Here is a 22,500-nt window from a genome sequence, read left to right on the forward strand (position 1 = left end):
ACACTCGCAATCACAACGGATAATGCACAGAAGCTTGGGAGGAGCAGGAGGCAAGTGTGCTGTGCAAGGCGGCACCATCTGGTTGTCAACAATCTTCCAGCCCCATTGTCCCAGCACAAGTGTGTCATTTCCGTCCACTGTTGGACTTGCAGATATGTCCTCAAACTGTGGTATTTGGTAGCAGAGGACGTTGGGGGCAGAGAGTGAACTTGTATAAATGTTGTCCCAGACGCTACCTTTGAACAGAACATCATGTATCTAATCTTGTCAAGGGTGGACGCTGTCTTCCTTTCATACAGAGACAAGAGCATCTGCTCAGCAGCAGCAACAATCTCATCTTTCTCTAAGTTCTTCAGGAATGTCTCTGCCAGTTCACAAAGTCGTTCTGAGCTCAGTAATTTCTGGAAAGCTGTCCGTTTGCCAGTTCCAAAAGCTCGGGACGTTGTGTCACAACCTATGGCTGCATGGATGACAGGCAAGATATGACATAAGCTGCTAAGTGAACTCTGAAACTGCTTGATGTTCCAGCACCTGAACGGCTTTCTGCTTTTCTTGAGAAAGACTTCCTCTGAATCACTATTGAAATGGTAGACCAAAAGGACCAAAAGATCTGTGTCATCGTCAACAACCACTGTCTCTTTGCCTTTTGCACTTTCTTGAACCTCAGCAACAACCATGCAGTCAGCATCTCCTTCAGAACAGAAAGTCACGCATCCGTTGTTCCGCAGCTTACAAGAAAGCAAGTCAATAAAACGTTGCTTGTTTTTATGATTGGCCAGAAACAGGTCTTTCCCGATATGCAGGGTCATGCCTGGTGTAAACTGAACCTCAGTGGACGACTTTCCCTCAGTTCTGCACATATATGTGACGTCTTTTGTGCTTGGGCCACTTGTGTAGCCATTACAGGCTTCTTGTACGTCTGTCGCACATGTCTGACGTAAGTTTCAATGATGGAAATGTAAGTTGAGCCACGAGACCAGGGACGTTTTTGAGATGTGCCTCTCCATGCAGAACAAACGCACGTCACCAAGAACGGCACTCTCTGGCATGGGTTTGGAAACTCTCTTCCAGATCCCATCAGCAAGAAGGGCTTTATTTCCTTGACGAAGAAAAATAGAAGACTTAGAAAGAGATGATGGGTGACTCGACAGCTCATATCTGAACACCTCACTCTTGTCCTCGTATTTACTGCCTGCGGCTGAAGCCAGGCGGTGAAACAGAAGTTGAAGTTAGATAGCCACTACTTCTGCGTCGATCTTGACAGTGTTTATGGAGGCCATCTTAACAGCCTGTTCTGACCTAAAGGTGTATTCCGTAGCTTTGTGGACTTCCATCTTCTTCAAGATTTTATTTCCCACTAAGTTTGCCTTGTGTGCATCCACCTTGGTGTTTGCAACCATACCTGTGGCTGTATTCTTCAAAACAGGACCAGCAATGAAGGGATCTCTCTCTTCCAGGAGAGCAAGGATGACCATCCTGCCTCTTTCTGGCAGTGCTGATGTCTTTGTGCTGTTCACTAGAGAAAGACACAACCCGGTGATGTTCTGAATGGACGTATTGATGTCAGCACAAGTGGGCATTGATAGAAGCCATGCTGCACGTTGGGATTCTGACATTCCACGATCACGTGTCATTCCCCCTGTTGATTTGATGCTTCTCATCAACACTTGCTCAATAAAAGATCGACAGAAAGACCAGCCAAGTAGCGATCACTTCTGCGGAAAACATGATGACCTTGAAATTTGTTGTACACGTCAGGGTTGGTTTGTTCAAGTTGCACCATATCTTGCAGGTACAGCTGGATTGACTTTGTGTACAGACTGTGACCAGCTGAAGCAAGAAAAGGTATCATCTCCTGCAACGTACTTAGGTGAAGATGCCAGTTTCCCGTCCTCTCTGCCTTCAGAAAACGTCGTAAAATATCTATGAGATGCATGTATTGCAACCACGAGGCAGCTGTGGGGTGTTGTTTTAGCTCCTCCTTCTTTGCATCCAACTTGTCAGAAATTGTGGAGATAAGATGCGTGTTTGCCTCAAGGTTATGAGCTACAAGTTTGCCCTCCATGAGAGAAATTATACAATGCCAGTCCATGATCAAGATCTTCATCTAACATTGGTTCGGTGAAGTCCGTGTGATCAGTAGCATTTGATTTGAAAGTGTCAATTGAATTTTGAAGTTCATTTTGAACTTGTTGATCCACTTGTTCCAAATGAAGGTCTTCTGGAACAGGATCTAGGTTCTGTGTAGTTGGCAGCTTGACTCCACATGTTTTAGCAGTCACGAGTGCGTTTAAGCAAAGAGTCCACTAAAATGTCCCCTTCCTGCTCGTGTCACTGCTTTTCCTTGCATCATGTGCATGACAGCGTTTGGAGAGAAGGGCAATTCCAGAACCTTTAACCTCTTGCAACCCACTGCCCTCCATCAACCATCCAATGCAGCCTCAGAAGCTCATTTCAGCATGGAAAGCACCAAGGCGCAGCACCATCGACTTCATATAACTGGCAGGAGGCTCATTAGCAAGATGTCAGTGGCTTTCCACCAGAGTGGTTGATCCAGAGTCAGGCCATGTCACTTGGACTGAGGTCGATTATGGGCAGGAAGCCAGAGATACCACAGTGACTGCCCATGTGAACAGCTTGCATCATACCTGACCAACCAGGCCTCTCTCTCTCTCTCTCTTCTGTTGCAACGTTCTGTTTATATACAGATATGCATCGTGCGTTAAAAACACACTGACTAGCTTTTCTGTACGCTGTCAGTTGAAATTCGTTTGTTTTCTGACATATACATTTATGTAATACCTTGTTTTTCTTATTGCCTTTCCTCAAGTTCCTTTTTTTTCATGAAATTGGGGTAGTACGTAAGAAAAGTCTTCCTGTGCTTGTTCTTTTCCTTCAGTAAACAAGATTCCTTCTGTTAGTTCTCTCTCTCTCTCTCTCTCTCTCTCTCTCTCTCTCTCTCTTCTTTCTCTTCTTCTTCTCCTCAATTCCGTCCCTCTCCTTCCTAACCCTTCCCTCGCCCTTCTGCCTTCCTAGCGCGCGCGCGCGCGCGCACGCACACACACACACACACACACACACACACACACACATTTTCACAGTCAGTAGTTAAATGGAGATAAACAACAACCAAACAAAAAAACACAAAAGAAACAAACAAAAGAAAACAATAAAAGCTAAGCCTTGAAGACAGTGCTTAAGGAAATAAACAAACGAATGCATATGAAATAAACACTGATGGGAACGAAAGCCCACAAACTTACTATAAAAAATGTTATTATCACCTTTGCAGCCCTTTTCCGATAGTACGGAAAATGTTTTGTCAACACTGCATGGGTGTTTGCAAATCACACATATGTCTTGATATTAGTCCATTTCCATTTTGCAAAGAAATCTCAAAAAAGAAAATCTTTAAATTTTCAGCGAAAGAAACTTTATTAAGCACATGGTTTTCCATACTCGGACTTCACACACGCGAAAACGGAGGAATCGCGCGAACCTGTCTACCCCTATGCCACTGCCATGCAGTCTGTGCTAGCACACTTTAAGATCATGATAACTGTGATTATATTTTAGTAACAGTCTAATTTGACTGTTGTAAGTACACTTGCTTTCTCGGAAACATTACTTAACAATGAAGCAATGTAAAATCATGTATGATATTCAGTACGCTCAACAGAGAAGCATAAGATACAGTGGTAGGCAGGTTCAGCTGCGCGGACGAAATGCCGGAGAAGCGTAGTACTTAACAGGCCCATCCCCGTTGTGGCATCCTTGACAAGGTGTCAGTGACGTGACCCAGTTGAGAGTTTCAGACTCAAATATGGTGTTCCGTTCGCGCCATCTCCTTGTGTTTATTTTTCTTTATTTAATTTTCCTGCTCTTATCTGACATTCGATTTTCTTCGATTTTTTACAGGTGATAGTGTGAAAAATCCTGAATACATAGAGCCAAAAAAACCTTTTCTTGCAATTTTTTTGAGGTATTTTCGTAATTTTCTTAGACTAAAAGACCACAAGTAAAAGTAGCGACCCCTGCACTGGTGGTTGGCACAAACCGCGCCACTCACATCATCAGCTGTGATGGGGGAGGAGGGGCCGGGGGGGGGGGGGGGGGGGGAGGGTAGGGTAAAAAACAGAGAGAAGGCCTTCACTCTTCCTTCAGGCTGTTCATGTTTTTAGTTGCACGTGCATGAAAAGTTTCGTTTCGTTTCCTTTGGATTTGAACGAAGAGAGAGAGACAGACAGACAGACAGACAGAGAACAGGGTGGGGAAGAGAGAGGGGTGAGACATAGAGAGGGGGGGGTGGGGGGAGAAAGAGGGGTGAGACAGAGATTGGGAGGGAGAGGGGGGAGAGAAAGAGGGGGGAGACAGAGAATGGGGAGGGGGAGGGGGGAGACAGAGAATGGGGAGGGGGAGGGGGGAGAGAAAGAGAGATGGGATAGAGAGAGATGGGGAGGGGGAGGTGGGGGGAGAAAGAGGGTGAAACAGAGAGAGATGGGGAGGGGGAGGGGGGAAGAAAGAGGGTGAGACAGAGAGAGATGGGGGAGGGGGAGAGAAAGAGGGGTGAGACAGAGAGAGATGGGGAGGGGGAGAGAAAGAGGGGTGAGACAGAGAGAGATGGGGAGGGGGAGAGAAAGAGGGGTGAGACAGAGAGAGATGGGGAGGGGGAGAGAAAGAGGGGTGAGACAGAGAGAGATGGGGAGGGGGAGAGAAAGAGGGGCGAGACAGAGAGAGATGGGGAGGGGGAGTGAAAGAGGGGTGAGACAGAGAGAGATGGGGAGGGGGAGAGAAAGAGGGGTGAGACAGAGAGAGATGGGGAAGGGGGAGAGAAAGAGGGGCGAGACAGAGAGAGATGGGGAGGGGGAGTGAAAGAGGGGTGAGACAGAGAGAGATGGGGAGGGGGAGAGAAAGAGGGGCGAGACAGAGAGAGATGGGGAGGGGGAGGGGGGAGAGAAAGAGGGGTGAGACAGAGAGAGATGGGGAGGGGGAGGGGGAGAGAAAGAGGGGTGAGACAGAGAGAGATGGGGAGGGGGAGAGAAAGAGGGTGAGACAGAGAGAGATGGGGAGGGGGAGAGAAAGAGGGGGGAGACAGAGAGAGATGGGGAGGGGGAGGTGGGGGGAGAAAGAGGGGTGAGACAGAGAGAGATGGGGAGGGGGAGAGAAACAGGGGTGAGGCAGAGAGAGATGGGGAGGGGGGAGAGAAAGAGGGGTGAGACAGAGAGAGATGGGGAGGGAGGAGAGAAAGAGGGGCGAGACAGAGAGAGATGGGGAGGGGGGAGAGAAAGAGGGGTGAGAAAGAGAGAGATGGGGAGGGAGGAGAGAAAGAGGGGTGAGAAAGAGAGAGATGGGGAGGGGGAGGGGGAGAGAAAGAGGGGGAGACAAAGAGAGATGGGGAGGGGGGAGAGAAAGAGGGGTGAGACAGAGAGAGATGGGGAGGGGGAGGGGGAGAGAAAGAGGGGGGAGACAAAGAGAGATGGGGAGGGGGGAGAGAAAGAGGGGCGAGACAGAGAGAGATGGGGAGGGGGAGAGGGGGGAGAAAGAGGGGCGAGACAGAGAGAGATGGGGAGGGGGAGAGAAAGAGGGGTGAGACAGAGAGAGATGGGGAGGGGGGAGAGAAAGGGGGTGAGACAGAGAGAGATGGGGAGGGGGAGGGGGAGAGAAAGAGGGGCGAGACAGAGAGAGATGGGGAGGGGGAGAGAAAGAGGGGCGAGACAGAGAGAGATGGGGAGGGGGAGAGAAAGAGGGGCGAGACAGAGAGAGATGGGGAGGGGGAGAGAAAGAGAGACAGGAAGGAGGTGGAGAGAAAGAGGGGGGAGACAGAGAGAGATGGGGAGGGGGAGAGAAAGAGGGGTGAGACGGAGAGAGATGGGGAGGGGGAGAGAAAGAGGGGCGAGACAGAGAGAGATGGGGAGGGGGAGAGAAAGAGGGTGAGACAGAGAGAGATGGGGAGGGGGAGAGGGGGAGAAAGAGGGGCGAGACAGAGAGAGATGGGGAGGGGGAGAGAAAGAGGGGTGAGACAGAGAGAGATGGGGAGGGGGAGAGAAAGAGGGGTGAGACAGAGAGAGATGGGGAGGGGGAGGGGGAGAGAAAGAGGGGCGAGACAGAGAGAGATGGGGAGGGGGAGAGAAAGAGGGGTGAGACAGAGAGAGATGGGGAGGGGGAGTGAAAGAGGGTGAGACAGAGAGAGAGGGGGAGGGGGAGAGAAACAGGGGTGAGACAGAGAGAGATGGGGAGGGGGGAGAGAGGGGGGAGACAGAGAGAGATGGGGAGGGGGAGGGGGAGAGAAAGAGGGGTGAGACAGAGAGAGATGGGGAGGGGGAGAGACAGGCGGGAATGAGGAAGCGATATATCTCAGAAATACTTTTTTCAAACACTGCTTATGAAAAAAAAAAAAAAAACAAAAAAAAACAACAACAAAAAACCACTACAAAGAACAGTATAACATACCACAACACAGCATAGCACATTACAGCACAATACAATGCAACACAGCACAAAACAACTGAGCACAACATAATGCAACACAATGCAACTCGACACCATGCACAACAACACACCACAGCACAATACAACGCAGCACAGCTCATTAAATTTTTCCAAAATGACTCCGAACAACCTTTTGACGCACCACGTGTACCATACCGTCATAACAGCCTGAAGTGCTGTTCAGCAGAAAATAGCAGACAAGGGCAGTGAATCCTGACCTGCAGGCGTTTACGTTCGTCAGACAGTACACAGGACTGGTTGTAGGTCATCTGTCAATCTGTCTCTCTGTCTCTGTCTCTGTCTGTCTCTCTTTCTATCACACACACACACACACTCTCTCTCTCTGTCTGTCTGTCTCTGTCTGTCTGTCTGTCTGTCTGTCTGTCTGTCTCTCTCTCTCTCTCGTATCAAATGTGCTTTTGGCAGTCTTACAAACCAATATGCGTCACAAGCTGATAAACGACGAAATGCCCAAAGAAAGAATTCGGTCTGGCAGCAAGATTGTTTTCTTTATATAACTATTCTCTGTCTGAGATGTTTGTTTTCTTTATTCTCTATCTGAGATGTTTACACCAACAAATAGTGGCGGCATTGGGAGGGAGGGGGGAAAGGGTGCGAGGAAAGCGAAAGTGAATGCGTCAGTACGGGAAATGCGCACGTGACACCAAGACGTTCTGGTGTGAAGACTGAAGACAGGCACGTGACACCAAGACGTTCTGGTGTGAAGACTGAAGACAGGCACGTGACACCAAGACGTTCTGGTGTGAAGACTATAGACAGCACGTGACACCAAGACGTTCTGGTGTGAAGACTGAAGACAGCACGTGACACCAAGACGTTCTGGTGTGAAGACTGATAGACAGGCACGTGACACCAAGACGTTCTGGTGTGAAGACTGAAGACAGGCACGTGACACCAAGACGTTCTGGTGTGAAGACTGAAGACAGGCACGTGACACCAAGACGTTCTGGTGTGAAGACTGAAGACAGCACGTGACACCAAGACGTTCTGGCTGTGAAGACTGAAGACAGGCACGTGACACCAAGACGTTCTGGTGTGAAGACTGAAGACAGGCACGTGACACCAAGACGTTCTGGTGTGAAGACTGAAGACAGGCACGTGACACCAAGACGTTTTGGTGTGAAGACTGAAGACAGGCACGTGACACCAAGACGTTTTGGTGTGAAGACTGAAGACAGGCACGTGACACCAAGACGTTCTGGTGTGAAGACTGAAGACAGGCACGTGACACCAAGACGTTCTGGTGTTCAAGACTGAAGACAGGCACGTGACACCAAGACGTTCTGGTGTGAAGACTGAAGACAGGCACGTGACACCAAGACGTTCTGGTGTGAAGACTGAAGACAGGCACGTGACACCAACACGTTCTGGTGTGAAGACTGAAGACAGGCACGTGACACCAAGACGTTCTGGTGTGAAGACTGAAGACAGGCACGTGACACCAAGACGTTTTGGTGTGAAGACTGAAGACAGGCACGTGACACCAAGACGTTCTGGTGTGAAGACTGAAGACAGGCACGTGGACACCAAACGTTTTGGTTGAAGACTGAGACAGCCACGTGCACCAAGACGTTTGTGCTGGATGAGGACAGGACGTGATCCAAGTGTCTAGGGCCTGAAGACGGGCGACGTGACACCAAGACGTTTCTGGTGTGCAAGACTGAAAGGACAGCACGTGAATCCACTGATCGTTTGGGCTGGGGCATGGGTGACAGAAGACTGTGTGTAAGACTGAGCGGCACGTGACACCAGACGTTCGGTGATGAAGACAGTGAAGATACTGGACGGCACGTGAACATAGACTGTTGTAGGTGAGGGGACGTGAAGACGGGGGGCACGTACACCAAGAAACGTTTTAGGTGGATGAGGACGTGAAGTACAGGCACGTGAGACCAAGACGTTTTGGTATGAAGGGACTGAAGTACAGGCACGGGGAACCCAGGAAGACCATTTTGGTCTAGGGGAAGCTGAAGATCATGGACGGGGGGGACAGAAGACACTTGTGTTCAAGGACTGAAGACAGGGGACAAAACGATTCAGGGGGTTGTTCTATCATGACTGAAGACCACGTGTGAGCCAGGGGACGTATCCCGGGTTTTGGGGTGGGGACTGAGACAGCCCACGGGGACACAAGACTTTGTGGTAGTTGGGAGAGTGAAGACATACACGTGACTCAGCAGACGTATTCCGTGTCTAGAGGCTGAAGCATGGGACGTACACCACGTGTGTAGGTGGGCACTGGGGGACAGACTGAAAATCCATTGTGTGTAAGAGTGGACAGGCGACAGTGAAAATACGTTTTGGGTTGGGTGAATGACTGAAGATCAGGCAGGTGACATCAAGCCCCGTTCTGGGTGAATGGACTGAAGACACACGTGTCAACCAAGACATTCTGGAGTCCAAGGACTGAAGACAGGCACGTGACACAAGACGGTCTGGTGTTGAGAGCTGAAGACAGGCACGTGACACCAAGACGTTCTGGTGTGAAGACTGAAGAGAGGCACGTGACACCAAGACGTTTTGGTGTGAAGACTGAAGAGAGGCTCAAGTTCGCAACACACAGCTGTGATTACAGACAGGTTAGATGTCATATTTTAGCCTTTTATAGCCATGGGGACAGTGACGTATCCACTGTGGCTGGGGCTGGGCATGGGGACAGTATCCACTGTGTGTAGGGCTGGGCACGGGGACAGTATCCACTGTGTGTAGGGCTGGGCATGGGGACAGTGAAGTATCCACTGTGTGTAGGGCTGGGCATGGGGACAGTGAAGTATCCACTGTGTGTAGGGCTGGGCATGGGGACAGTGAAGTATCCACTGTGTGTAGGGCTGGGCATGGGGACAGTGAAGTATCCACTGTGTGTAGGGCTGGGCATGGGGACAGTGACATATCCACTGTGTGTAGGGCTGGGCATGGGGACAGTATCCACTGTGTGTAGGGCTGGGTACGGGGACAGTATCCACTGTGTGTAGGGCTGGGCACGGGGACAGTATCCACTGTGTGTAGGGCTGGGCACGGGGACAGTATCCACTGTGTGTAGGGCTGGGTACGGAGACAGTGACATATCCACTGTGTCTAGGGCTGGGCATGGGGACAGTGACATATCCACTGTGTCTAGGGCTGGGCACGGGGACAGTATCCACTGTGTGTAGGGCTGGGCATGGGGACAGTGAAGTATCCACTGTGTGTAGGGCTGGGCATGGGGACAGTGACATATCCACTGTGTCTAGGGCTGGGCATGGGGACAGTATCCACTGTGTGTAGGGCTGGGCATGGGGACAGTGACGTATCCACTGTGTGTAGGGCTGGGCATGGGGACAGTATCCACTGTGTGTAGGGCTGGGCATGGGGACAGTGACATATCCACTGTGTGTAGGGCTGGGCATGGGGTCAGTGAAGTATCCACTGTGTGTAGGGTTGGGCATGGGGACAGTGACATATCCACTATGTCTAGGGCTGGGCACGGGGACAGTGACATATCCACTGAGTCTAGGGATGGGCATGGGAAGGCGGGGCTGAATTCCTTCTTTCCGCCGTTTTATCATTCCCCAGCCGAAGGTTGGGTACCCATTCAGAGCTGGATGGAGCGAGGAAAATCGGAGTAAAGAGCCTTCCACAAGGACGCAACACCATGCCGAAATGAGGATTCGAACTCTGATCACTGGTGAACACTGAAACAGAACCGTGATCACTGGTGAACACTGAAACAGAACCCTGATCACTGGTGAACACTGAAACAGAACCCTGATCGCTGGTGAACACTGAAACAGAACTCTGATCACTGGTGAACACTGAAACAGAACCGTGATCACTGGTGAACACTGAAACAGAACCCTGATCACTGGTGAACACTGAAACAGAACCCTGATCACTGGTGAACACTCAAACAGAACCCTGATCACTGGTGAACACTCAAACAGATCCCTGATCACTGGTGAACACTCAAACAGATCCCTGATCACTGGTGAACACTCAAACAGAACCCTGATCACTGGTGAACACTCAAACAGATCCCTGATCACCGGTGAACACTCAAACAGAACCCTGATCACCGGTGAACACTCAAACAGAACTCTGATCACCGGTGAACACTCAAACAGAACCCTGATCACTGGTGAACATTGAAACAGAACCCTGATCACTGGTGAACATTGAAACAGAACCCTGATCACTGGTGAACATTGAAACAGATCCCTGATCACTGGTGAACACTCAAACAGATCCCTGATCACTGGTGAACACTCAAACAGATCCCTGATCACCGGTGAACACTCAAACAGAACTCTGATCACTGGTGAACACTCAAACAGAAGTCCAACACCTGACCGGTTCTGCCACGGCATGACGCCTCCAGTGTACATACACTTCAGGCCCACAGCTTCAACATGATGACACAGCAACTATGGCTGTCGCTGGATCGTAATTATTCTGACAGCAGACCAGTACAGTTAGGAAGCATGCACCAGCAAGGGATGAACATCTATATACATACATACATATATATATATATATATATATATATATATAACCACAAAAAAACAAGAAGTAAAAACAAGAAAAGAACAGTGCAAAACTTCACTGAAGGAGACAACACTTGGTCAGACCAGACAGGACTAAACCAAAACATTTAAAGAAAATAAAGAGGCAAATTTCTCTTCGTTAAACAATGACAGCAAAAAACAACAACAAAAAAACAAAAACAAAAAAACAACCTAACAACAACAACTGCAACAAAAAGTATCTTTCACCGATGGTATGTATAACATGTTTGTGACCACAGACATAAAAAGACAAGGCAGTAACGACAATAGTGACCACACACCTGACAAGCAAGGAGCTCGGATGAGAGGACAGAGAGCAGGAGGAAAGTGAACTGAGACGTTACAAGAACAGGTCCCCACTGCCCACCAGCATTAAGTTCCATCAAAAGTACAGTCCATTCGGCCAGGCAGGGGGAATTTGAACTTTGAGGACTTGCAGGACAATGCCAGTTTTATGAGAGATATTTTTAACGGAGCTTAACGGAAACATGGCTCTGTGATATGATCAGCGGTTAGTCTCGAAGTTGAAGGCTTTGGATATCCTTTTAGAACAGACAAAAATTAGAATGTTACGGGTTAAAAAATAAATTTTTTTTTTAAAATTAAAAAGGCGGTGCGTGTTCGTCAAAGAAAACTGGTGTTGCTGGCCCCAAAGTGACAGTGCGAAAACAGCTGTCCACGTCCGATGTTGAACTGTTGTCCGTGTCACTTCAGCCACGGTTTTTCCTCTGCCCCGGGCATTTGGCCACACTTTCGTCACGCTGTGCTAAGTTCCCGCCTTCCGCTCAAGTTGTGTTTCACGTGCAGCCTCAGAGATCGCTGTCACTGTCCGTTCTCTGCAGCTTGAATCCCCTGTGGGTTTTTCTTGGTGATTTCCGTCAGTGTTGTTTGGAGACAGCTTGACATTACCTCCAGGGCCCACGGAATGGAAATCAGTGCAGAAAAGACAAAGACCATTGTGAATAACACCAACGGCATTAGCACTGATATCAAAGTCAACGGGCAGTCTTTGGAATCTGTATGTATAGTTCAAGTACCTTGGTGCAATTGTCACAGATGAAGGCTTTTTTCTTTTATCTCTTGTAAGTTATTGCTTGTGTGTGTGTGTGTGTGTGTGTGTGTGTGTGTGTTTAGTGTTTATTGTGAAGCGTTTTTAGTTCCCTTTAAGGGAGGAAAGCGCTCAACAAGTAGCCATTATAATTATAATTATTATTATAATGATTATTATTCTTATTAAGCTATTGAATGGAATACTTTGCTTGATTCATGTGATACTGTTAATAATGCTGTTGATGAGTCATATAACGTCTCTATTTTGAATCAGCCGCTGTGGCGAAGTGGTAAGCATCGCGGACTGACGGCTGGGAGGACGCGCGTTCGAATCCCATCGGAGGTGTGTTTTTCGGCACGCGGCCGGTTCCTACCCAGAGTTGACTGCTGTGGGCTTCTTCTTCTTCTTCTTTTCGGTCGCACTTGTCACAGAGTCAGGCTGGCCTGCGAGACAAATGTCGTCGTGGCTTCCAGGTCTTGTCTGCAGCTCAAGAGACAGACTGCTGTGGGCTAAAATGGGAAGACTGGGACCACACAGTCGAGTACCATCCACTTCACGGATGAGTCTTTGGGTGTGTTGGTCTAATTTCCTGACCAACGCTGCAAGTGTCTATATCTCTCGGGCCTTGTTGATGCCGGAATGACAACATGACTGGAAGCGTAGAGTACAGCCTTGTCACGTAGTCCCAAACCTAAATGGACCTCCATAGCAGCATCGTCATCATCATCATCATCATCATCATCATCATTGTCATCCTCCCTCTTCATCATATATCAATATAAAAATCCCCAGAATATGTGTCCTTTCATGTCCTGCTCTCATGGTGACCTCAGTTTCGATACCCCTCCACTTCCGCGCTTGAGGTGAGCCTAGTCAAGGTCTTCAGTGTCGGCGGATTCATGGGGGGACTGCCGTTGGAGGGACGTGGTGGCAGTTTCCACTCTAGGGGAGACTCCCACTCAGTGTGGCTCCGCGACTGAGCCATTACTGTTGTCAAAAGGGGGCTGACAGGCATTACCGAACAATACCGAAGTGACTCAGCAACAGTCCAGGGTCTTTTCTGGTGTGTGCCCTCCTGGCGACCTAACATCGTTGGTTGCCTGTGGACTGCAGCCACTGGGACTGCGACAGACGAACCCGGGTATGGGTGTATATGGGGGACTCGGAATGAGCGGCGTGGGAGGAATGCTACTGAAACGGTGCATGTAAAGGGGCAGCAAAAATAAAATAAAATGAAATAAAATAAACAACAAAAACAAAACAAAACAAAACAAAAGCAAACAAACAAACAAACAACAACACCAAGAACCAGCCAATCAACCAACCAAACAAAAAACAAAAACAACAACAAACAAACAAAATAATAACAACAACAAAAACAAAAACAAAACCCAACAAAAAACACCTCTTTTTGTGGAGGTGACAGTCCCCAAGAACACCACCAAGACTTTCCAAAAACAATACGCCCTGTGTATCAAAGACCCTTAAATCCACCTTGAATGAAAAGAACATCGCTTTTCAGAGCGGCGTGATGAAGAACTCTGAGGAAATCTTTAGGAAACAAGCTTAGAAAAGAAAGCAGGGAATCTGAACAGAGTAAAGCACATGTGGCCGTGTTGCTCATGCTCACGATTCAAACAGGAAAATGAACTTAAAAACAATGTCTGTGTTTAGATTACCATGAGACCACCATGATAAATTACAACACAGAACAGTTGAATACATTGTGAATGGATTATGATAAATCTCAACAAAGAACACTCAATCATGGTAAATTACAACTCAGAACAGTTAAAATATGACTGTTGTCACATCTGTCAAACATGAAGTACTGCTCTGTGACTATCAAATGAGGCCAGTCACTGCTTGCTACTAATGGGAGATCACTCAGGTTTCGAAGTTTTCAATAATTTTTCCCGCTCATTTCCATTTGGTTGTCTGCTTCTGGTCAGCAGCGGAGTTCACCCACCTCAAGATATGTGATGAAAGGAATAACGCTGAAGCTTAGAAAAGACACCCCCCAGGGTAATCCTGCAGTTTAGAATACTAAACTCAGGGGCCGTTAAAATGAAAAAGTAGAAGGTGTTTTAGACTGACTTTGATGCGCTGAGTCGAATGCAACCCTCAGCTAAGCTCTAAGACCACTCCTTTTGCCACGAAACTGGATCAAATGCACGGTAAGTAGTACTCCTTCCCGACCTGCACGCCATTTTGACGTAAACACCACGTCACCAGCAATCAAAATGGCTCGCCGATAGTTGCTCGGGAAGTGACCGACTGAGTTTACTATTTATTATGTCTCTGTTTCATTGACAAGGAGTGGCCGTAGAGCTTAGCTGAGGGTTGCATTCGACTCAGCGCATCAAGGTCAGTCTAAAACAACCTCTATTTTTTCATTTGAACGGCCCCCTGAGTTTAGTATTCTAAACTGCAGGATTACCCCCCAGTTTCACTAATCCTGAGAACTTATTGAAAAGCATCATCGCTTTGTTTATTGCCGCTTTCACGGAGTGCACTCGGAGAGAAGGGAAATCAAGGGAGACCTTGACCTGAAGTCAAACTGGACCAAATCACGCTGCCAAATCAAACTTCAGGACGTCAAAGACAAAGTGTTCAGATTGTTTTTTTTAATTGCTTGATCCCATACTGCAAGCACAATCATCGAAAGCTTCTTCGAGGAATCTAACCCAGATGAAACTATCAGCACCAGGGGGAAAAAAGGCCCAGATTACTGATTCATATAAGGGAACGAGTTAAGAAAACGCACAGATCTACACCAGATATGGCGTTCACCGTGTTGACTTATCGTCTCCTTTGAAGTGGTGTGTTCTCAGATTGGGTTGTGCTTGACACAGCGAAAGTGTGCGTTTGGACTACGGCGTAAACCGTATTTCCCGTCTGCAAACCTTGTGATCAGTTTAAAATCGCCCTGATCCTATTACTCTTCTGTCCAAATTTATTTTGTAAGTATGTATAGATCTAACATTAACTTATCTTAAGTATTCATGTTGAATAGATGTAAATATTCTTGACCAGGACATATAGATTATGGTATATGCTTGTGGCATCCATTATTTGCAAGAAGAAATTATGATTATAGCGCAAGTGTTTTGTGGCCTTTTCACGCCTCATTAGATAATCCGTCCCAAAACAAGTCATTATTTACCTTGCAGTCGAATAGATCGACACATTATTCCGAGCTTGACGCATGAAAATAATAATTGGCATAACTTGTCTGTCGAAAGTTGAAATTATCCTGGGCGATAGAATCTAAGATTTAATTCCCTGTTCATCTCTGTCTGTGGCATACCATTCTCCGAGAGTGTTAGAAACCTTGGCTTCTAGTTCTACTTAGATGTAATACTCTTCATGGCTGCGCATGTCAGACACTTGTTCCGCACTAAGTTGTCAGTTACGTAGTTAAGGCAAAAGTCGCTCCTTCCTTTCCGCTGCTGCTGCCAACAAACTCGCTGTTTCTCTCTCTCTCTCATACAATCTAGATAATAGATTAGACTGCTGTAACTCTCTTAGCAGGTCTTCCTGATAACAAAGTTTTTAAATAAACTTCAACGCATTCATATTTAAAAAAAAAAAAAAAAAAATGCAGGTCGACCCATGCTCCGTAAAGCTAGAACACGGGAGTGCAGCAGCAGTGCTGAGAACACATCCCCGGCTCCGTGTGAAGGACAGAGAATCCAGTACAAGACTGCTCGTCTCTGCTTTCAGTGTATGTATCGCAGAGATATGCCAACATAATGTTTCTGATCTTCTCCACCTATACCACCCTTCTAGGATGCTACGCTCCTTTTTGACATCTCTCTGCTGACAGTTCTTCGGTCCCCCTTTGAGACCTTTGGAAAAAATCTGCCTTTGGCCCCAGTGTCTGGAACGCTCTCTGTTCCATAGAAAAACTCACAGCTTTGCAGCTTAAAAACAACAAAAATGACAACAACAACAACAACCCCCCCAAAAAAACACACACCAAAAAAACAAACAAAAAACAAACTATAAACAAAATAAAATGATAAATAAATGAATGAATAAAAAGACCACAAAAAAAGAGAGAAAAGGTAAAAACAATAATAATAATAATACTAAAAAAAAAAAAAGAAAGAAAGAAAAAGAAAAAAAGACAAAAAAAGACGCTCTTCTTTGAAATTGCCCTTTACTGATGCATGCAACAGTGCGATTGTGTGATTGTTTCTGTTTCCTGTGTATATTTATGTTGTTTGGGTGTTGCATGGAAGAGAGAGAGGGGGAAGGTGAGACTGACATGGAAATTGTAATTTCAGTGTTTAAATGTACGTTTTAAACATCAATTTTACATTGTACAGCACAGTTGAGCATACATGGATAGGCGCTATTTTAATTAAATCATTATTATCATTATCATCATCATCATCATCATCATTATTATCAGCTTCATCAGCAAATTCTTATTAAGAGAAATATTCAAACATTTGGCTTGTGTTACAAAAGCTGATCTTGGTTTTGTGAAACTGTCACCTTTTGTTAGCCTGCATTCAAATCCTTACATGGTGACAGGTCTGTCATTGGATTGTTAACAGAATCTGGATAGCAGCAGCAGCTTGCAGTGGATGTTAACAGAATCTGGATAGCAGCAGCAGATTGCAGTGGTCGCATCACCACCGTTCATCTGCCAGCCTGTGGATTGTTAACAGAATCTGGATAGCAGCAGCAGATTGCAGTGGTCGCATCACCTCCCGTTCATCTGCCAGCCTGTGGATTGTTAACAGAATCTGGATAGCAGCAGCAGATTGCAGTGGTCGCATCACCTCCCGTACATCTGCCAGCCTGTGGATTGTTAACAGAATCTGGATAGCATCAGCAGATTGTAGTGGTCGCATCACCCACCGTTCATCTGCCAGCCTGTGGATTGTTAACAGAATCTGGATACAGCAGCAGGTTGCAGTGGTCGCATCACCCACCGTTCATCTGCCAGCCTGTGGATTGTTAACAGAATCTGGATAGCAGCAGCAGATTGCAGTGGTCGCATCACCTCCCGTTCATCTGCCAGCCTGTGGATTGTTAACAGAATCTGGATAGCAGCAGCAGATTGCAGTGGTCGCATCACCCAGTTTCACCTCTCAACGGTGAGTTAAAAGCTTTGTCACATACAGTGTTTCTGTTTTATATTGCGTCTGTTGTTTTTGCTCAGTGTGTTCTGTGGCGTAACCTGTAGCGTCGGCTGTGTCGTGTCGTATCAGCATCAGTACAGCGTGTGTAGCTTTCTTTAATAAAACGCCTTTTCACTTTGAGTGATATTAGACGTGTCATGTGTGTGTGCGTGTTGGTGGGTGTGTGGGAGGTGGGATTGGAATGGAGTTTTAAGGGGATTGTGCACAGAAAAAGGTAAACCATAACAATGGAATAAGCAATTCATAAACATCTCTCAAACAGAAAAAAAAAAAAAAAAAAAAAAAAAAAAACCGGAGAAAAGCCGTTGACTTTAAATCAAAGCAAGAACATACATCATGTCTGACTGGATTCCTGCCACACACACACAGTGCCATGACTGGCAGGGAACTGTAACAGTAAAAACTGGGTCTGTAACAGTAACACTCACATCAATCAACTCCCCAGTCAATTGTCTGCTGGAAACCGCCTCTCCTCCCCCCCCCCCCTGCCCCGCACACTTTTCCCCCCTCCCTCCTTACCATCCCGTGAGGCATGGGCACTGACTGAAACCTGGATGACTATAACGGATGTGTTGGTCTGTCTCTGTGTATAGTCTATTTGTATCTATGTCTGTCTCTAAATTTCTCTCTCTCTCTCTCTCTCTCTCTCTCTCTCTCTCTCTCTCTCTCTCTCTCTCTCTCTTTCCCTGAGTCAACCATGACAGATTCAAGATCTTGCAGACATCTAGTGTCTACTGGTAGCAGAACGAAAGTAATGCTATTCGGGCACAGATCGGTATCGTTTCGAACACGCACGCTCCAACACAAACGCAAGCACGCACGCGCGCACACGCACGTGCACACGCACACACACACACGCATGCACGCGCGCGCGCGCTCCCTCTTCCCTTAATCCCCTCCACATTTCCCTCTCCCTTTCGCAACTCCCTCTCCCTCTCACCATGATACATCTTTCTCTCTCCCTGTAATATATCAATTTCCCTCTCCCTATAACACATCTTTCCCTCCCCCTATAACACCTTTCCCTCTCCCTAAAACACCCCGCCTTCCCTCTCACTTTAACACATCTTTCCCTCTTCCTACTCTACCTAACTTTCCCTCTCCCTATAACACCTCTTTCCCTCTCTCTATAACACCACACCTCTTTCCCTCTCCCTATAGCACCTCACTTTCCCTCTCCCCCTACCCCCTCCACTATCCCTCTCCCTATAACACCCCACTTTCCCTCTCCCTATAACACCCCACTTTTCCTCTCACAATAACACCTCACTTTTCCCTCTCCCCATACCCCCTCCACTTTCCCTCTCCCATTAACACCTCACTTTCTCTTTCATTATAAAACCTCACTTTCCCTCTTCCTATAACACCCCACTTTCCCCCTCCCTTTAACACCTCACTTTCCCTTTCTCTATAACACCTCACTTTTCCCTCTACCCCTACTCCCTCCACTTTCCCTGTCCCTTTAACACCTCACTTTCCCCCTCCCTTTAACACCTCACTTTCTCTTTCATTATAACACCTCACTTTCCCTCTCTCTATAACACTTCACTTTTCCCTCTCCTCCTACCCCCTCCACTTTCCCTCTCCCTATAACACCCCACTTTCCCTCTCCCTATAACACCTCACTTTTCCTCTCCCTATAACACCTCACTTTTCCTCTCACAATAACACCTCACTTTTCCCTCTCCCCCTACCCCCTGGCCCTCCACTTTCCCTCTCCCTTTAACACCTCACTTTCTCCTTCATTTCGTTTTCCTCCTACATCTTGCTTCTATACGCAGTAATTGAAATTCAGTTGCACCTGGTTATAATTACACATTAGTTCCAGTAGCATGTGTCCCGGTTAATGAATTCAGATGCTCATACTTAAGTCAGAGCCTCAACGGTCAAAAATATTCTTGAATCCAGTCTTGAATATGTTAAAATGGATTTTATAGTTTGTGTGGCTTCAGTTTTCCTCCTGTGGGTTCGTCTGTCTCTCGTTCTCTTTTATTTGTCTGTCTGTCTGTCTGCATTATACAACTGACTGCTGAAAGCATCGTAAGACGTTTGATCACTCTCGTCAGCGCGACGAAAGAAGTCATTTTGCCCGTATATGCCTATTTCTTCCATGTAATGTTGTATAATGTATTTACTGGTTTAGGCCTATTCCTTCCTCGTATTCGTAATGTTGATACCATAGCAATATCAGAGAGAGAGAGAGAGAGAGAGAGATTCTAACTCTCGCCTCCTTTCCCTGCACCCCTTTCTGATTTACTGTCAGTGACTTACGAGTTACGACCCAGCCTAAGCACCAGTCAGCAAGTTGTGGTTCAGTGGAACGAAGTGTTAGTGGCTGCATGCCCAGAATCCGTTTTTTTTGCGCAACTTGCAGATTAGCAAGTCGTGTTTCCAAGGTTGCAGCGCATAAACCTCACCTAATTCTGTCTAGGGCACACTGCAGACGTCTTTTTAGCTCAGGGGTCATAATTCCTTGACTGGGTTTCCACCCACAGAATGAATATATTGTTGAATGTCTTCGGCTCCTGAACTGCATGAATTGCCCGAGATTTTTTGTTGTTGTTCTCTCACTTGGCTGGCGTTTGTCGACAGTTCACGGAGTTGGTTCTGACCCATTTCATTTCTCTGTAGGCAGTTCACGGGGTTGGTTCTGACCCATTTCACTTCTCTGTTACCAGTTCACGGAGTTGGTTCTGACCCATTTCATTTCTCTGTAGGCAGTTCACGGGGTTGGTTCTGACCCATTTCACTTCTCTGTTACCAGTTCACGGGGTTGGTTCTGACCCATTTCATTTCTCTGTTACCAGTTCACGGGGTTGGTTCTGACCCATTTCATTTCTCTGTTACCAGTTCACGGGGTTGGTTCTGACCCATTTCATTTCTCTGTTGGCAGTTCACGGAGTTGGTTCTGACCCATTTCATTTCTCTGTTACCAGTTCACGGGGTTGGTTCTGACCCATTTCATTTCTCTGTTACCAGTTCACGGGGTTGGTTCTGACCCATTTCAGTTCTCTGTTACCAGTTCACGGGGTTGGTTCTGACCCATTTCACTTCTCTGTAGGCGGTTCACGGAGTTGGTTCTGACCCATTTCATTTCTCTGTTACCAGTTCACGGAGTTGGTTCTGACCCATTTCATTTCTCTGTTACCAGTTCACGGGGTTGGTTCTGACCCATTTCATTTCTCTGTTACCAGTTCACGGGGTTGGTTCTGATCCATTTCATTTCTCTGTAGGCAGTTCACGGAGTTGGTTCTGACCCATTTCATTTCTCTGTTACCAGTTCACGGGGTTGGTTCTGACCCATTTCATTTCTCTGTTACCAGTTCACGGGGTTGGTTCTGACCCATTTCATTTCTCTGTTACCAGTTCACGGGGTTGGTTCTGATCCATTTCATTTCTCTGTAGGCAGTTCACGGAGTTGGTTCTGACCCATTTCATTTCTCTGTTACCAGTTCACGGAGTTGGTTCTGACCCATTTCACTTCTCTGTTACCAGTTCACAGAGTTGGTTCTGATCCATTTCATTTCTCTGTAGGCAGTTCACGGGGTTGGTTCTGACCCATTTCATTTCTCTGTTGGCAGTTCACGGAGTTGGTTCTGACCCATTTCATTTCTCTGTTACCAGTTCACGGGGTTGGTTCTGACCCATTTCATTTCTTTGTCACCAGTTCACGGGGTATGTTCTGATCCATTTCATTTCTGACTGTAGGCAGTTAATGGAGTTGGTTCTGACCCATTTCATTTCTCTGTTACCAGTTCACGGGGTTGGTTCTGACCCATTTCACTTCTCTGTTACCAGTTCACGGAGTTGGTTCTGACCCATTTCACTTCTCTGTTACCAGTTCACGGGGTTGGTTCTGACCCATTTCACTTCTCTGTTACCAGTTCACGGGGTTGGTTCTGACCCATTTCACTTCTCTGTTACCAGTTAACGGAGTTGGTTCTGACCCATTTCACTTCTCTGTTACCAGTTCACGGGGTTGGTTCTGACCCATTTCATTTCTCTGTTACCAGTTCACGGGGTTGGTTCTGATCCATTTCATTTCTCTGTAGGCAGTTCACGGAGTTGGTTCTGACCCATTTCATTTCTCTGTTACCAGTTCACGGAGTTGGTTCTGACCCATTTCACTTCTCTGTTACCAGTTCACAGAGTTGGTTCTGATCCATTTCATTTCTCTGTAGGCAGTTCACGGGGTTGGTTCTGACCCATTTCATTTCTCTGTTGGCAGTTCACGGAGTTGGTTCTGACCCATTTCATTTCTCTGTTACCAGTTCACGGGGTTGGTTCTGACCCATTTCATTTCTTTGTCACCAGTTCACGGGGTATGTTCTGATCCATTTCATTTCTGACTGTAGGCAGTTAATGGAGTTGGTTCTGACCCATTTCATTTCTCTGTTACCAGTTCACGGGGTTGGTTCTGACCCATTTCACTTCTCTGTTACCAGTTCACGGAGTTGGTTCTGACCCATTTCACTTCTCTGTTACCAGTTCACGGGGTTGGTTCTGACCCATTTCACTTCTCTGTTACCAGTTCACGGGGTTGGTTCTGACCCATTTCACTTCTCTGTTACCAGTTAACGGAGTTGGTTCTGACCCATTTCACTTCTCTGTTACCAGTTCACGGGGTTGGTTCTGACCCATTTCATTTCTCTGTTACCAGTTCACGGGGTTGGTTCTGACCCATTTCACTTCTCTGTTACCAGTTCACGGAGTTGGTTCTGACCCATTTCACTTCTCTGTTAACAGTTCACGGGGTTGGTTCTGACCCATTTCACTTCTCTGTTACCAGTTCACGGGGTTGGTTCTGACCCATTTCACTTCTCTGTTACCAGTTCACAGAGTTGGTTCTGACCCATTTCACTTCTCTGTTACCAGTTAACGGAGTTGGTGCTGACCCATTTCACTTCTCTGTTACCAGTTCACGGAGTTGGTTCTGACCCATTTCATTTCTCTGTAACCAGTTAACGGAGTTGGTTCTGACCCATTTCATTTCTCTGTAGGCAGTTCACGGGGTTGGTTCTGACCCATTTCACTTCTCTGTTGGCAGTTCACGGAGTTGGTTCTGACCCATTTCATTTCTCTGTAGGCAGTTCACGGAGTTGGTTCTGACCCATTTCATTTCTCTGTTACCAGTTCACGGAGTTGGTTCTGACCCATTTCACTTCTCTGTTACCAGTTCACAGAGTTAGTTCTGACCCATTTCACTTCTCTGTAGGCAGTTCACGGAGTTGGTTCTGAC

This window comes from Babylonia areolata, chromosome 7 (assembly GCF_041734735.1).
Source record: "Babylonia areolata isolate BAREFJ2019XMU chromosome 7, ASM4173473v1, whole genome shotgun sequence".
Lineage (NCBI taxonomy): Eukaryota > Metazoa > Mollusca > Gastropoda > Neogastropoda > Buccinidae > Babylonia > Babylonia areolata.